Genomic DNA, 16,916 nt, shown 5'->3' with positions numbered 1-16,916 from the left:
CCCGGGTTATTTGACAACCTATGGCGGTGATGGTTCTGCTCAGGCAGAGCAGTGCTGATGCTCCTCATAAAGCTGTCGCTGCTGTGAAGGTTCTAGGTGACATCACAAATCCCTATGGTTACATACACAACAAAGCTGGGTTGTTGTTGTTTACACTCTGCAAGGCCTGTGGAAGTGAGTGACATCATAGCACTGTAGTTCTGAGGGTTCTAGATGGATGCAACAATCTCCTGTTGCTTCTATGAAGGCCATAATAGACGACATCACCAAACAGCTCCATAGTCACATACACAGCAAAGGAGAGATGTTGTTTACACCTAGTGATGTCAGTGGTATTGAGTGACATCACAGCACAGTGCTAAGGCTCCTGGGCCTGGACACAGCAGCGGCTGCAATATCTCAACGGAGAATACGTTTATATATATGTGTGTGTGTGCGCGTATGTATATATATATATATATATATATATATATATATATATATATATATATATATATATATATATACTCCGCCGAAATCACTTTTAAACCCATTTCCACCTTTTTTTCCCTTCTCTTCCTCTTACTTTTTTTTCACGTTTTTTTACGTTTTTCTCCTTTTCGCCTCTTTTCTGGGCGTATTATTCTTCTTTTTCTTCTTTTTTTTCGTCTAATGCATACCCCATCAGTGCAGCAATGCTTATTCAATACCGCCAGCAGATGGAGACACTGGGGGATAATTTTCTAAGGATTTATACAGATTTTTCCTGTCTGAATTTGTCGCACAGAAAGTTGCAGGCCAAATATGTGTGACATTTCTGCGACTTTAGCTTCTAGAGCATTTTTACAACATTATACATAGGTGCTGAATACATAAAAAGCGACTGTTCAGCGACAGACAAGTCGCATCGGCTGAAAGTAGGCCAGAATGTCAGTCCATGTTGGAGCAGGTTTAGATACAGTCTAAAGCATAGATCTCAAAGTCTGTGCACAGAATTTAGCAAGGGCCTCGCACCTTCTGATGCATCAGGTAGGTGCACAATAGCATAGCCTAACCCTCTGTACTTTGGTCTATATTGATGCGGGACATAGACAGCCAGCTGATGACCAATCCATTAGTGCAATGGATGGCTGGAAGCATTTGTCTTTGCCTTTGCAATACCACAGAAGCAATGCATGGTCAATGTACAGCAATGACACACCTGTGTGAACAGCCAGGAGACCCCCCCCCCCCCCCATGTTATGTTACATAGTTACATAGTTAGTACGGTCGAAAAAAGACATATGTCCATCAAGTTCAACCAGGGAATTAAGGGGTAGGGGTGTGGCGCGATATTGGGGAAGGGATGAGATTTTATATTTCTTCATAAGCATTAATCTTATTTTGTCAATTAGGAACATTCAGCACCCACCCGCTATCAAGGCAGCTGCCTATCATGTCATGCCCTACCTGCACAGGTGTGCTGGCTACTCAAATGATCCAATTAAGGAGGCCATTTAGTCAGCAGCAGCAGAAGTCCTGTGCCTGGACGCTCCAACAGCGGCCAGACACAAGCAGAAGCAGAAGCAGCAGCAGCACCACCTTTTGTTTTTTGGCTGCAGCAGCAGCAGCAGCAAGGCCCACAGGGCTGGCTAGCTGGCTAGCCAGCAAGCAGGTAGCAATGAAAGTAGGAATCTTTCTTTTTAACCCTGTAAGGGGGTGGTGCACTGTACCCGAAGATACTGCCATATCGGGTCAATGCATAGGGCGACGGAAGCAAGCTTCGAAATCGGCCCCCGTTCTCAAAAATCCATTTAATATATGGTCCCCAGATAGGGGACGTATCAGATATTAAACTGATAAGAACAGATACTACACTTGATCTTAGCCAAAAGGCCGAGAAGCGATAACCGTGAAAGGGGCGGGCCCAACAAGGTCCCCTTCATGGGCACTATCACTGCTTGCTGTCAGGGAGGCTGCCAGACAATTTTCCATGCACACTCTGGGCTGGGGGGCAGTCAACCACCAGTACACACAGCAGAACCTAAACCCATACCATTATTGCTAAGCAGCAAGACAGGGGCCCATTGCACTCCCACGGGGCCTTTTTAAATGCAATCCATAACCCGGATTTGCCAGGAACCCTTCTTACTCCTCCTACTTGCATGTGACACTGGGCTTAGGATCTGCATAGGAAACACACACACAAGCACACACCTACCTTTGTTGCCTGCAGATGCCTCCTTGGCTGTCCCCAAACGGTATCAAACCAACACCCACGGGAAGCGGTAAGCATAGAGGACATGCCTGCACCCCATTGGACTTACCTGTGTGGGTTAAACCCGGGTTATTTGACAACCTATGGCGGTGATGGTTCTGCTCAGGCAGAGCAGTGCTGATGCTCCTCATAAAGCTGTCGCTGCTGTGAAGGTTCTAGGTGACATCACAAATCCCTATGGTTACATACACAACAAAGCTGGGTTGTTGTTGTTTACACTCTGCAAGGCCTGTGGAAGTGAGTGACATCATAGCACTGTAGTTCTGAGGGTTCTAGATGGATGCAACAATCTCCTGTTGCTTCTATGAAGGCCATAATAGACGACATCACCAAACAGCTCCATAGTCACATACACAGCAAAGGAGAGATGTTGTTTACACCTAGTGATGTCAGTGGTATTGAGTGACATCACAGCACAGTGCTAAGGCTCCTGGGCCTGGACACAGCAGCGGCTGCAATATCTCAACGGAGAATACGTTTATATATATGTGTGTGTGTGCGCGTATATATATATATATATATATATATATATATATATATATATATATATTTCTCCGCCGAAATCACTTTTAAACCCATTTCCACCTTTTTTTCCCTTCTCTTCCTCTTACTTTTTTTTCACGTTTTTTTACGTTTTTCTCCTTTTCGCCTCTTTTCTGGGCGTATTATTCTTCTTTTTCTTCTTTTTTTTCGTCTAATGCATACCCCATCAGTGCAGCAATGCTTATTCAATACCGCCAGCAGATGGAGACACTGGGGGATAATTTTCTAAGGATTTATACTGATTTTTCCTGTCTGAATTTGTCGCACAGAAAGTTGCAGGCCAAATATGTGTGACATTTCTGCGACTTTAGCTTCTAGAGCATTTTTACAACATTATACATAGGTGCTGAATACATAAAAAGCGACTGTTCAGCGACAGACAAGTCGCATCGGCTGAAAGTAGGCCAGAATGTCAGTCCATGTTGGAGCAGGTTTAGATACAGTCTAAAGCATAGATCTCAAAGTCTGTGCACAGAATTTAGCAAGGGCCTCGCACCTTCTGATGCATCAGGTAGGTGCACAATAGCATAGCCTAACCCTCTGTACTTTGGTCTATATTGATGCGGGACATAGACAGCCAGCTGATGACCAATCCATTAGTGCAATGGATGGCTGGAAGCATTTGTCTTTGCCTTTGCAATACCACAGAAGCAATGCATGGTCAATGTACAGCAATGACACACCTGTGTGAACAGCCAGGAGACCCCCCCCCCCCCCATGTTATGTTACATAGTTACATAGTTAGTACGGTCGAAAAAAGACATATGTCCATCAAGTTCAACCAGGGAATTAAGGGGTAGGGGTGTGGCGCGATATTGGGGAAGGGATGAGATTTTATATTTCTTCATAAGCATTAATCTTATTTTGTCAATTAGGAACATTCAGCACCCACCCGCTATCAAGGCAGCTGCCTATCATGTCATGCCCTACCTGCACAGGTGTGCTGGCTACTCAAATGATCCAATTAAGGAGGCCATTTAGTCAGCAGCAGCAGAAGTCCTGTGCCTGGACGCTCCAACAGCGGCCAGACACAAGCAGAAGCAGAAGCAGCAGCAGCACCACCTTTTGTTTTTTGGCTGCAGCAGCAGCAGCAGCAAGGCCCACAGGGCTGGCTAGCTGGCTAGCCAGCAAGCAGGTAGCAATGAAAGTAGGAATCTTTCTTTTTAACCCTGTAAGGGGGTGGTGCACTGTACCCGAAGATACTGCCATATCGGGTCAATGCATAGGGCGACGGAAGCAAGCTTCGAAATCGGCCCCCGTTCTCAAAAATCCATTTAATATATGGTCCCCAGATAGGGGACGTATCAGATATTAAACTGATAAGAACAGATTTTTTTAACTTGACTACCCTTACGGGGGCAACTTTATTAAAAATTAAATAATGTTAACAAAGTTGTGCAAATATGTCAATAAAAACATTTACATATAAATAACATATTTACAACATATTAAAACATAAAATGGGCACTTGGTGGCTTTACAAGATAGAATTCCATTCTTTTAAAAACCATTTTCTAGATAAAAGCGGAAATCTCTTCTTGTCTAAAAGATAGTACTGGTACATTTCATAAAAACAGATAGATAAAATGTCTTTCACAGATAAAACCTCATGCTTGAACAATAAAATATTCCTGGCCTTCCACAGAGCTGCCTTCACACAGTTTATGATCTTCCATGCAATAGTCTCTTGAGTCCGTGTTGGGCATTCCAGGCAACCATAAAAAACCACTGCAATATTTAAGTCTTTTAGTCCAGTTATCCTTTTTACCAGAGGGAGTATCTTTGTCCATATTTTCTGCGAGTAAAAACAAGTCCATATTAGATGGTGCACGGTCTCCTCTTGTCGGCATCCCTCCCTCGGGCAGGTTGCAGAGTTGGATAATCCTCTTCGGTGCTGGAATGCCCGGCATGGAAGACACTCGTGTGCGCAGCTCCAGGCCAGGTCCTTCTGTGAATTAAAAAGATAATTAATACTCAACATCTTCCAAATCTGTATACACTTCTGTTCGTTAAAATTTTTGATGGGAGTCACGGTACTGGTTTCTTTTATTTCCTTTAGTAGTTTTTTGCTATTGCACAGATCCTGAACACTTTTACCTTTAAAATTATATAAGTTAAAAATTTTTCCTAAAATCATGTATTGAGGGGGTAAATTCAAAGAATAAGGGCAACTTAAAACTGTAGAAAACCAGCCGTTCCTCCGCATAAAATAACCAGTATTAAAACGAACAAAATAAGACCAGTAGCTATCTTTAAAAACAGTAGTAAAACACATGCTAAAAAACTTTATTAAAAGGAAAGCTTTAAAATCTGGAAAATCCTTACCGCCCCTGGAGTTCGGTTTTATCACAATTTGTCTCTTTAATTTTTCGCTCTTAGAACTCCAAAAGAAAGTAAAACAAGCTTTTGTTATTTTCTTTAGAACCATTTCGGGGGGTGGGAAAACCAGACTTAAATTCAATAAAATAGGTAAAAGCACCATTTTTGTAATTAAAACCTTCCCTTCCATTGTAAGTTCTCGCATGTTCCACATACATATTTTCTTATTTATTTTTTGAGCCACCAAGTCCCAGCTATTAAAACCATTATTAGACTCGTCAAAGGAGACACCTAAAATCTGCACCGACTCAGACACAGGGACGGGCACATCATACAAAGGCATTCCGCCTATGTTTAAAATGTTACTTTTGTTAAAATTGACTTTAAAACCGGAGGCACAATTAAAATATTGAATCTGTTTTAGCGTCTTCTGAAGCGATGGGGTGTCCCTGCAAAACACCGCAACATCGTCCATGTACCCCACTACCTTCGCCTCTAGTCCCCCTCCTCCTGGCAGGGGGACTCCATGGATCTGCTTATCCTTTCGTATTGTACATAAAAGAGGCTCTATTGCGCAAATGAAGAGTAGTGGGGACAAGGGACACCCCTGCTTCACTCCGGAATTTAAAATCACGCCCTGTGTCTTAAAACCATTTACTAAAATTTTACTAGTACAGTTATCATAAAAAGCTCTAAGAGACAATAAAAAGCCATCAGGTATACCCATTTTCTCTAAAACCTTAAAAAGATAAAAATGCGACACCCTGTCGAAAGCTTTTTCAAAATCTATGGATAAAACCGCCAGCTTTCCTTTTCTTAATTTGGTGTCGCTAATTACATCCTTTAAAAGGTTTAGGTTCTCCCATAAACTCCTCCCAGGCACCCCACAGACTTGGTTTGTATGAATTATTTTATGGATTACGTTCTTTAAGCGGTTAGCACACAGTTTCGACATTATTTTATAGTCGCAGTTCAGAAGGGTGATTGGTCTCCAGTTTTTGAGTTCCGACCGGTCTCCCTTTTTGAATAGCAGGGAGACATCACCCTTCTTCCATGAGCCTGGGAGGATTTTAGACTTAAAGACTTCCGTAAAAAGGGAGAACAAATCTTCTTTTAAAATACCATAAAAAGTAACATAAAATTCAATGGGTATACCATCCGGCCCAGGCACTTTACCTGTTTTAAAACTCTTGACGGTCTCTAAAATCTCCTGCTCTGAAATATTCTGCAATAAAAAAGACTGTGAGACAGGATCTAAAAAATTGGTGATCTCCTTTAACGAGTCATTCATAAAACATTCATCAATGTGTTTTACATTAAAAAGATCCGCATAAAACTCTTGCACCTTTTTTAAAATACCCTGTACATCATTCACTCCTTCAATGTTTTCTATTAACCTTCTATTTTCATGTATTTTCTTAAAAAAATACCTGGAGCAGGTCTCGTTTTCCTCAAGATGCTGTATTCGAGACCTAAAGATAATTTCTTTTCCTTTCTGCTCCAGGCACTTAGTTATTTCTTTTTTAAGATCATGTACCTCCTTCTCCACCTCCATCCCATGTGCTCTGAATTTGTACAGGGTTTGCAGACGAGTATTTAGGATATTATAAAATTCACGTTTTTCTTTAGCTTTCCTAACCCCAACACGGATAAAAAATTCTTTTATTTTTAGTTTCATTTTTTCCCACCAGATACTGGTGGGAGTGTTGGGGTCTTTTACTCGTCTGCATTCCTTGTAAAAGGTGATAAAATCTGATAAAACCTGCGGATCTTCTAAAAGGGACACGTTTAACTTCCAGGCATTCCTACCAGTTCTCCTTTTAAAATCACTTTTAACTTTAAAATACAATAATTTATGGTCAGAAAAAACATTGGTAAAAAGATCACAGTTAAAAGGCAGTACTTGATAAGAACAAAAAATAAAATCTATCCTGGAGCTACAGCTTGCATTGCTCCAGGTAACACCGTCTTCCTCTGGTACGTTAAAATTACATTTTTTAAAAACATCAGTGAGATTAAAATCTAAAATCAAGTTTTTTAACATAAAAGACGTCTTATCATAGTTCCTACTCACTGCGTTCGAAAAACGGCGTTCTCCCCTTAAAATACAATTAAAATCACCTGATAAAACAAGAGGACTAGAATTGTTAATAAAAAGGGGTAAAATCTCCAACATTTTTATTCTTTCATTCTTATCAGGAGAACCATAAAAATTTAAAAACTGCCATTTAATACCATTAATAAAAGCGCTGACCAATAAAATTCTGCCTGGTAAAATTTCGTTAAAACTCTCAATTAAAACGTTCCCTTTAAAAAGTATGGCGACCCCTGCTGATCTGGACTCATTTGATCCAGACCAGACTGATGGACCGTGCACCCAATCATCTTCATATTCTTTATAATTTAATCTGTGCGGGATGCCACATTCCTGCAGGAAAAGGACGGAAGCAGCAAAAACCGACAAGTAATTAAATAGGGCAACCCTTCTTACTCTGGCGCTCACACTTCTCACGTTCAAGGACAGACCGGACAACTCAGCCATGGGAATGTACAAGAAAACGTCTTACACCTCTGATTCCCCCTCCGAAGCCTCATACCCCCCAAAATCTGACTCAACTGTACGCATAGAGGAAGCAGGAGAGGAGGCACCATCACTCAGCCGACCCCCCTCCTCCATCATGATTGAGGCATAGTTGTTCTCGGGCATCCTGGCAATCAGGGCTCCAGACTCATTGGGTTCTTCCACCTCTTGCCCCTCCATAGGGGTCGGGTGTTCACTTAGTTCCGTCTCTGGTACCTCAGAGACGGTCACCCCTGAAACCTCCTCCTGGCAGGGAGGAGGGGGGGTATCCCCTATGGGGACCTGTGGAGGAACGTCACTTGGGTTCCCTGCATCTGCAGGTACTTCCATCGGCTCCCCCTGGACCGCCTCCGAATAGAGTCTTCTGGAGCCCCTCCGCCTTTTAACCTTCACCTCTCCACCCGGATCATCGCTCTCAGGGGGACCCTGAGCCAGAGGTTGCTGAGGAGCGGATTCGGCCGCCGTCCGCTCCTCTCTTAACCCAGCATGCTCCTGGGGGCCAGTTTTTTCACCACTTGCACGTTTTTTGGCCATCCTCTGCTCTTTAGGGTCCCCTCCTTTTGCCTGAGGGGGGTCTTTCTCCTTCTCCATCTCACCGCTTACCTCTTGTGGGGGGGTAATCACTGGCTCTGCTTGCCTCGGCTGGTGTCCCGGTTGCTGTCCTTGCTGCCTCCAGGGTTGCCACTGCTGCTCCGTCCTATGTCTGTGGGGACAAGAGGAGAAAAGGTGACCGAATTGTTGACAGAAATTGCACCTCCCTCCTCTTGTGCATTTCTCTGTCTCGTGCTGTGTGCTACCACATTTTTTGCATGTACTTTCACAGTTTTCTTTTGTGTGTCCATATCTGTGACACTTCCTGCAGTAGCTTGGCATCCCCGCATAAAAGAGGTCGCCACACATATTATTTATTTTAAAACGAGCTGGTGGTAGTTGTATTCCCCCTGGCAATCTGTCATCTTTTTTGCATGTAACCTGAAATCTCCACTTAGATGTCCAGATGCCACAGCTGTTCATGATTTTTCCTCTGCACTCAACCTTACTAAAATAGACTTGTAAAAACAACTCAACATCGTGTAGGTTGGCGAAAGGGGAATACATCTTTACTACCACCAGCTTAATATCGTCTAGAACGTGCTCAATAATCCGGACACCCTGAAGCTTTTTGTCTTTACTCGCAGCAGCTCTGGTAACAAAATCTCTGTGGATGCCATTTTGTGTGAACGTCACATCAAAAATTTTACGCTTCGGGTAGTCCTGGATTGCCAATATCTCGCCCTTCTGTATTCCGAAAACTCCTCCGAGCACGTCCTCTACTACGAATTTCAAATCGTCCGCCCTTTTGGTATCATCCGTGAGAATGACTCTCACGGTGTTTTTGATCCTTGCGTATGCCGGCACAGAACCTGGATCCGGATCATCATCCATGGTTCTAACCTCTCTCCACCCGAAGGTCTTGAGAGGCGATCGCTACTCGTTACCCTGGGACTAGGCCCTCTCCCCAATAGCAACAAGTGGGTGAAGCCCAGGCAATAAACCTGGGCGATCCCACAAGGCCGAGGAGAGGGGTACCCGAGTACCTTCTGACCAGATCTCCTGTATTACTACACTTGATCTTAGCCAAAAGGCCGAGAAGCGATAACCGTGAAAGGGGCGGGCCCAACAAGGTCCCCTTCATGGGCACTATCACTGCTTGCTGTCAGGGAGGCTGCCAGACAATTTTCCATGCACACTCTGGGCTGGGGGGCAGTCAACCACCAGTACACACAGCAGAACCTAAACCCATACCATTATTGCTAAGCAGCAAGACAGGGGCCCATTGCACTCCCACGGGGCCTTTTTAAATGCAATCCATAACCCGGATTTGCCAGGAACCCTTCTTACTCCTCCTACTTGCATGTGACACTGGGCTTAGGATCTGCATAGGAAACACACACACAAGCACACACCTACCTTTGTTGCCTGCAGATGCCTCCTTGGCTGTCCCCAAACGGTATCAAACCAACACCCACGGGAAGCTGTAAGCATAGAGGACATGCCTGCACCCCATTGGACTTACCTGTGTGGGTTAAACCCGGGTTATTTGACAACCTATGGCGGTGATGGTTCTGCTCAGGCAGAGCAGTGCTGATGCTCCTCATAAAGCTGTCGCTGCTGTGAAGGTTCTAGGTGACATCACAAATCCCTATGGTTACATACACAACAAAGCTGGGTTGTTGTTGTTTACACTCTGCAAGGCCTGTGGAAGTGAGTGACATCATAGCACTGTAGTTCTGAGGGTTCTAGATGGATGCAACAATCTCCTGTTGCTTCTATGAAGGCCATAATAGACGACATCACCAAACAGCTCCATAGTCACATACACAGCAAAGGAGAGATGTTGTTTACACCTAGTGATGTCAGTGGTATTGAGTGACATCACAGCACAGTGCTAAGGCTCCTGGGCCTGGACACAGCAGCGGCTGCAATATCTCAATGGAGAATACGTTTATATATATGTGTGTGTGTGCGCGTATATATATATATATATATATATATATATATATATATATATATTTCTCCGCCGAAATCACTTTTAAACCCATTTCCACCTTTTTTTCCCTTCTCTTCCTCTTACTTTTTTTTCACGTTTTTTTACGTTTTTCTCCTTTTCGCCTCTTTTCTGGGCGTATTATTCTTCTTTTTCTTCTTTTTTTTCGTCTAATGCATACCCCATCAGTGCAGCAATGCTTATTCAATACCGCCAGCAGATGGAGACACTGGGGGATAATTTTCTAAGGATTTATACTGATTTTTCCTGTCTGAATTTGTCGCACAGAAAGTTGCAGGCCAAATATGTGTGACATTTCTGCGACTTTAGCTTCTAGAGCATTTTTACAACATTATACATAGGTGCTGAATACATAAAAAGCGACTGTTCAGCGACAGACAAGTCGCATCGGCTGAAAGTAGGCCAGAATGTCAGTCCATGTTGGAGCAGGTTTAGATACAGTCTAAAGCATAGATCTCAAAGTCTGTGCACAGAATTTAGCAAGGGCCTCGCACCTTCTGATGCATCAGGTAGGTGCACAATAGCATAGCCTAACCCTCTGTACTTTGGTCTATATTGATGCGGGACATAGACAGCCAGCTGATGACCAATCCATTAGTGCAATGGATGGCTGGAAGCATTTGTCTTTGCCTTTGCAATACCACAGAAGCAATGCATGGTCAATGTACAGCAATGACACACCTGTGTGAACAGCCAGGAGACCCCCCCCCCCCCATGTTATGTTACATAGTTACATAGTTAGTACGGTCGAAAAAAGACATATGTCCATCAAGTTCAACCAGGGAATTAAGGGGTAGGGGTGTGGCGCGATATTGGGGAAGGGATGAGATTTTATATTTCTTCATAAGCATTAATCTTATTTTGTCAATTAGGAACATTCAGCACCCACCCGCTATCAAGGCAGCTGCCTATCATGTCATGCCCTACCTGCACAGGTGTGCTGGCTACTCAAATGATCCAATTAAGGAGGCCATTTAGTCAGCAGCAGCAGAAGTCCTGTGCCTGGACGCTCCAACAGCGGCCAGACACAAGCAGAAGCAGAAGCAGCAGCAGCACCACCTTTTGTTTTTTGGCTGCAGCAGCAGCAGCAGCAAGGCCCACAGGGCTGGCTAGCTGGCTAGCCAGCAAGCAGGTAGCAATGAAAGTAGGAATCTTTCTTTTTAACCCTGTAAGGGGGTGGTGCACTGTACCCGAAGATACTGCCATATCGGGTCAATGCATAGGGCGACGGAAGCAAGCTTCGAAATCGGCCCCCGTTCTCAAAAATCCATTTAATATATGGTCCCCAGATAGGGGACGTATCAGAAATTAAACTGATAAGAACAGATACTACACTTGATCTTAGCCAAAAGGCCGAGAAGCGATAACCGTGAAAGGGGCGGGCCCAACAAGGTCCCCTTCATGGGCACTATCACTGCTTGCTGTCAGGGAGGCTGCCAGACAATTTTCCATGCACACTCTGGGCTGGGGGGCAGTCAACCACCAGTACACACAGCAGAACCTAAACCCATACCATTATTGCTAAGCAGCAAGACAGGGGCCCATTGCACTCCCACGGGGCCTTTTTAAATGCAATCCATAACCCGGATTTGCCAGGAACCCTTCTTACTCCTCCTACTTGCATGTGACACTGGGCTTAGGATCTGCATAGGAAACACACACACAAGCACACACCTACCTTTGTTGCCTGCAGATGCCTCCTTGGCTGTCCCCAAACGGTATCAAACCAACACCCACGGGAAGCTGTAAGCATAGAGGACATGCCTGCACCCCATTGGACTTACCTGTGTGGGTTAAACCCGGGTTATTTGACAACCTATGGCGGTGATGGTTCTGCTCAGGCAGAGCAGTGCTGATGCTCCTCATAAAGCTGTCGCTGCTGTGAAGGTTCTAGGTGACATCACAAATCCCTATGGTTACATACACAACAAAGCTGGGTTGTTGTTGTTTACACTCTGCAAGGCCTGTGGAAGTGAGTGACATCATAGCACTGTAGTTCTGAGGGTTCTAGATGGATGCAACAATCTCCTGTTGCTTCTATGAAGGCCATAATAGACTACATCACCAAACAGCTCCATAGTCACATACACAGCAAAGGAGAGATGTTGTTTACACCTAGTGATGTCAGTGGTATTGAGTGACATCACAGCACAGTGCTAAGGCTCCTGGGCCTGGACACAGCAGCGGCTGCAATATCTCAACGGAGAATACGTTTATATATATGTGTGTGTGTGCGCGTATATATATATATATATATATATATATATATATATATATATATATATATATATTCTCCGCCGAAATCACTTTTAAACCCATTTCCACCTTTTTTTCCCTTCTCTTCCTCTTACTTTTTTTTCACGTTTTTTTACGTTTTTCTCCTTTTCGCCTCTTTTCTGGGCGTATTATTCTTCTTTTTCTTCTTTTTTTTCGTCTAATGCATACCCCATCAGTGCAGCAATGCTTATTCAATACCGCCAGCAGATGGAGACACTGGGGGATAATTTTCTAAGGATTTATACTGATTTTTCCTGTCTGAATTTGTCGCACAGAAAGTTGCAGGCCAAATATGTGTGACATTTCTGCGACTTTAGCTTCTAGAGCATTTTTACAACATTATACATAGGTGCTGAATACATAAAAAGCGACTGTTCAGCGACAGACAAGTCGCATCGGCTGAAAGTAGGCCAGAATGTCAGTCCATGTTGGAGCAGGTTTAGATACAGTCTAAAGCATAGATCTCAAAGTCTGTGCACAGAATTTAGCAAGGGCCTCGCACCTTCTGATGCATCAGGTAGGTGCACAATAGCATAGCCTAACCCTCTGTACTTTGGTCTATATTGATGCGGGACATAGACAGCCAGCTGATGACCAATCCATTAGTGCAATGGATGGCTGGAAGCATTTGTCTTTGCCTTTGCAATACCACAGAAGCAATGCATGGTCAATGTACAGCAATGACACACCTGTGTGAACAGCCAGGAGACCCCCCCCCCCCCCATGTTATGTTACATAGTTACATAGTTAGTACGGTCGAAAAAAGACATATGTCCATCAAGTTCAACCAGGGAATTAAGGGGTAGGGGTGTGGCGCGATATTGGGGAAGGGATGAGATTTTATATTTCTTCATAAGCATTAATCTTATTTTGTCAATTAGGAACATTCAGCACCCACCCGCTATCAAGGCAGCTGCCTATCATGTCATGCCCTACCTGCACAGGTGTGCTGGCTACTCAAATGATCCAATTAAGGAGGCCATTTAGTCAGCAGCAGCAGAAGTCCTGTGCCTGGACGCTCCAACAGCGGCCAGACACAAGCAGAAGCAGAAGCAGCAGCAGCACCACCTTTTGTTTTTTGGCTGCAGCAGCAGCAGCAGCAAGGCCCACAGGGCTGGCTAGCTGGCTAGCCAGCAAGCAGGTAGCAATGAAAGTAGGAATCTTTCTTTTTAACCCTGTAAGGGGGTGGTGCACTGTACCCGAAGATACTGCCATATCGGGTCAATGCATAGGGCGACGGAAGCAAGCTTCGAAATCGGCCCCCGTTCTCAAAAATCCATTTAATATATGGTCCCCAGATAGGGGACGTATCAGATATTAAACTGATAAGAACAGATACTACACTTGATCTTAGCCAAAAGGCCGAGAAGCGATAACCGTGAAAGGGGCGGGCCCAACAAGGTCCCCTTCATGGGCACTATCACTGCTTGCTGTCAGGGAGGCTGCCAGACAATTTTCCATGCACACTCTGGGCTGGGGGGCAGTCAACCACCAGTACACACAGCAGAACCTAAACCCATACCATTATTGCTAAGCAGCAAGACAGGGGCCCATTGCACTCCCACGGGGCCTTTTTAAATGCAATCCATAACCTGGATTTGCCAGGAACCCTTCTTACTCCTCCTACTTGCATGTGACACTGGGCTTAGGATCTGCATAGGAAACACACACACAAGCACACACCTACCTTTGTTGCCTGCAGATGCCTCCTTGGCTGTCCCCAAACGGTATCAAACCAACACCCACGGGAAGCTGTAAGCATAGAGGACATGCCTGCACCCCATTGGACTTACCTGTGTGGGTTAAACCCGGGTTATTTGACAACCTATGGCGGTGATGGTTCTGCTCAGGCAGAGCAGTGCTGATGCTCCTCATAAAGCTGTCGCTGCTGTGAAGGTTCTAGGTGACATCACAAATCCCTATGGTTACATACACAACAAAGCTGGGTTGTTGTTGTTTACACTCTGCAAGGCCTGTGGAAGTGAGTGACATCATAGCACTGTAGTTCTGAGGGTTCTAGATGGATGCAACAATCTCCTGTTGCTTCTATGAAGGCCATAATAGACGACATCACCAAACAGCTCCATAGTCACATACACAGCAAAGGAGAGATGTTGTTTACACCTAGTGATGTCAGTGGTATTGAGTGACATCACAGCACAGTGCTAAGGCTCCTGGGCCTGGACACAGCAGCGGCTGCAATATCTCAACGGAGAATACGTTTATATATATGTGTGTGTGTGCGCGTATATATATATATATATATATATATATATATATATATATATATATTTCTCCGCCGAAATCACTTTTAAACCCATTTCCACCTTTTTTTCCCTTCTCTTCCTCTTACTTTTTTTTCACGTTTTTTTACGTTTTTCTCCTTTTCGCCTCTTTTCTGGGCGTATTATTCTTCTTTTTCTTCTTTTTTTTCGTCTAATGCATACCCCATCAGTGCAGCAATGCTTATTCAATACCGCCAGCAGATGGAGACACTGGGGGATAATTTTCTAAGGATTTATACTGATTTTTCCTGTCTGAATTTGTCGCACAGAAAGTTGCAGGCCAAATATGTGTGACATTTCTGCGACTTTAGCTTCTAGAGCATTTTTACAACATTATACATAGGTGCTGAATACATAAAAAGCGACTGTTCAGCGACAGACAAGTCGCATCGGCTGAAAGTAGGCCAGAATGTCAGTCCATGTTGGAGCAGGTTTAGATACAGTCTAAAGCATAGATCTCAAAGTCTGTGCACAGAATTTAGCAAGGGCCTCGCACCTTCTGATGCATCAGGTAGGTGCACAATAGCATAGCCTAACCCTCTGTACTTTGGTCTATATTGATGCGGGACATAGACAGCCAGCTGATGACCAATCCATTAGTGCAATGGATGGCTGGAAGCATTTGTCTTTGCCTTTGCAATACCACAGAAGCAATGCATGGTCAATGTACAGCAATGACACACCTGTGTGAACAGCCAGGAGACCCCCCCCCCCCATGTTATGTTACATAGTTACATAGTTAGTACGGTCGAAAAAAGACATATGTCCATCAAGTTCAACCAGGGAATTAAGGGGTAGGGGTGTGGCGCGATATTGGGGAAGGGATGAGATTTTATATTTCTTCATAAGCATTAATCTTATTTTGTCAATTAGGAACATTCAGCACCCACCCGCTATCAAGGCAGCTGCCTATCATGTCATGCCCTACCTGCACAGGTGTGCTGGCTACTCAAATGATCCAATTAAGGAGGCCATTTAGTCAGCAGCAGCAGAAGTCCTGTGCCTGGACGCTCCAACAGCGGCCAGACACAAGCAGAAGCAGAAGCAGCAGCAGCACCACCTTTTGTTTTTTGGCTGCAGCAGCAGCAGCAGCAAGGCCCACAGGGCTGGCTAGCTGGCTAGCCAGCAAGCAGGTAGCAATGAAAGTAGGAATCTTTCTTTTTAACCCTGTAAGGGGGTGGTGCACTGTACCCGAAGATACTGCCATATCGGGTCAATGCATAGGGCGACGGAAGCAAGCTTCGAAATCGGCCCCCGTTCTCAAAAATCCATTTAATATATGGTCCCCAGATAGGGGACGTATCAGATATTAAACTGATAAGAACAGATACAACACTTGATCTTAGCCAAAAGGCCGAGAAGCGATAACCGTGAAAGGGGCGGGCCCAACAAGGTCCCCTTCATGGGCACTATCACTGCTTGCTGTCAGGGAGGCTGCCAGACAATTTTCCATGCACACTCTGGGCTGGGGGGCAGTCAACCACCAGTACACACAGCAGAACCTAAACCCATACCATTATTGCTAAGCAGCAAGACAGGGGCCCATTGCACTCCCACGGGGCCTTTTTAAATGCAATCCATAACCCGGATTTGCCAGGAACCCTTCTTACTCCTCCTACTTGCATGTGACACTGGGCTTAGGATCTGCATAGGAAACACACACACAAGCACACACCTACCTTTGTTGCCTGCAGATGCCTCCTTGGCTGTCCCCAAACGGTATCAAACCAACACCCACGGGAAGCTGTAAGCATAGAGGACATGCCTGCACCCCATTGGACTTACCTGTGTGGGTTAAACCCGGGTTATTTGACAACCTATGGCGGTGATGGTTCTGCTCAGGCAGAGCAGTGCTGATGCTCCTCATAAAGCTGTCGCTGCTGTGAAGGTTCTAGGTGACATCACAAATCCCTATGGTTACATACACAACAAAGCTGGGTTGTTGTTGTTTACACTCTGCAAGGCCTGTGGAAGTGAGTGACATCATAGCACTGTAGTTCTGAGGGTTCTAGATGGATGCAACAATCTCCTGTTGCTTCTATGAAGGCCATAATAGACGACATCACCAAACAGCTCCATAGTCACATACACAGCAAAGGAGAGATGTTGTTTACACCTAGTGATGTC

The 16,916-nt window shown here is 44.6% G+C and overlaps 5 non-coding genes and 1 pseudogene across 5 annotated transcripts; all 6 read right to left on the bottom strand.

Moving 5' to 3' along the window:
• Window positions 1–1,675: 1,675 nt before the first annotated feature.
• Window positions 1,676–1,866, bottom strand: LOC130300555 (U2 spliceosomal RNA). Its single transcript, XR_008851395.1, has one exon. It is a non-coding gene; the product is annotated as a U2 spliceosomal RNA (small nuclear RNA).
• A 2,090-nt stretch (window positions 1,867–3,956) lies between these two features.
• LOC130300590 (U2 spliceosomal RNA) lies at window positions 3,957–4,145 on the bottom strand. Its single transcript, XR_008851430.1, has one exon. It is a non-coding gene; the product is annotated as a U2 spliceosomal RNA (small nuclear RNA).
• A 5,038-nt stretch (window positions 4,146–9,183) lies between these two features.
• On the bottom strand, window positions 9,184–9,316 carry LOC130300542 (U2 spliceosomal RNA; annotated as a pseudogene).
• A 2,085-nt stretch (window positions 9,317–11,401) lies between these two features.
• LOC130300588 (U2 spliceosomal RNA) lies at window positions 11,402–11,592 on the bottom strand. The gene has a single exon (XR_008851428.1). It is a non-coding gene; the product is annotated as a U2 spliceosomal RNA (small nuclear RNA).
• A 2,095-nt stretch (window positions 11,593–13,687) lies between these two features.
• Window positions 13,688–13,878, bottom strand: LOC130300554 (U2 spliceosomal RNA). Its single transcript, XR_008851394.1, has one exon. It is a non-coding gene; the product is annotated as a U2 spliceosomal RNA (small nuclear RNA).
• A 2,086-nt stretch (window positions 13,879–15,964) lies between these two features.
• LOC130300589 (U2 spliceosomal RNA) lies at window positions 15,965–16,155 on the bottom strand. Its single transcript, XR_008851429.1, has one exon. It is a non-coding gene; the product is annotated as a U2 spliceosomal RNA (small nuclear RNA).
• Between the last annotated feature and the right edge of the window lie 761 nt (window positions 16,156–16,916).

Source organism: Hyla sarda, unplaced genomic scaffold (genome assembly GCF_029499605.1).
Source record: "Hyla sarda isolate aHylSar1 unplaced genomic scaffold, aHylSar1.hap1 scaffold_1088, whole genome shotgun sequence".
NCBI classification, from domain to species: Eukaryota; Metazoa; Chordata; class Amphibia; order Anura; family Hylidae; genus Hyla; species Hyla sarda.
This window is presented reverse-complemented; position numbering and strand designations above follow the sequence as displayed.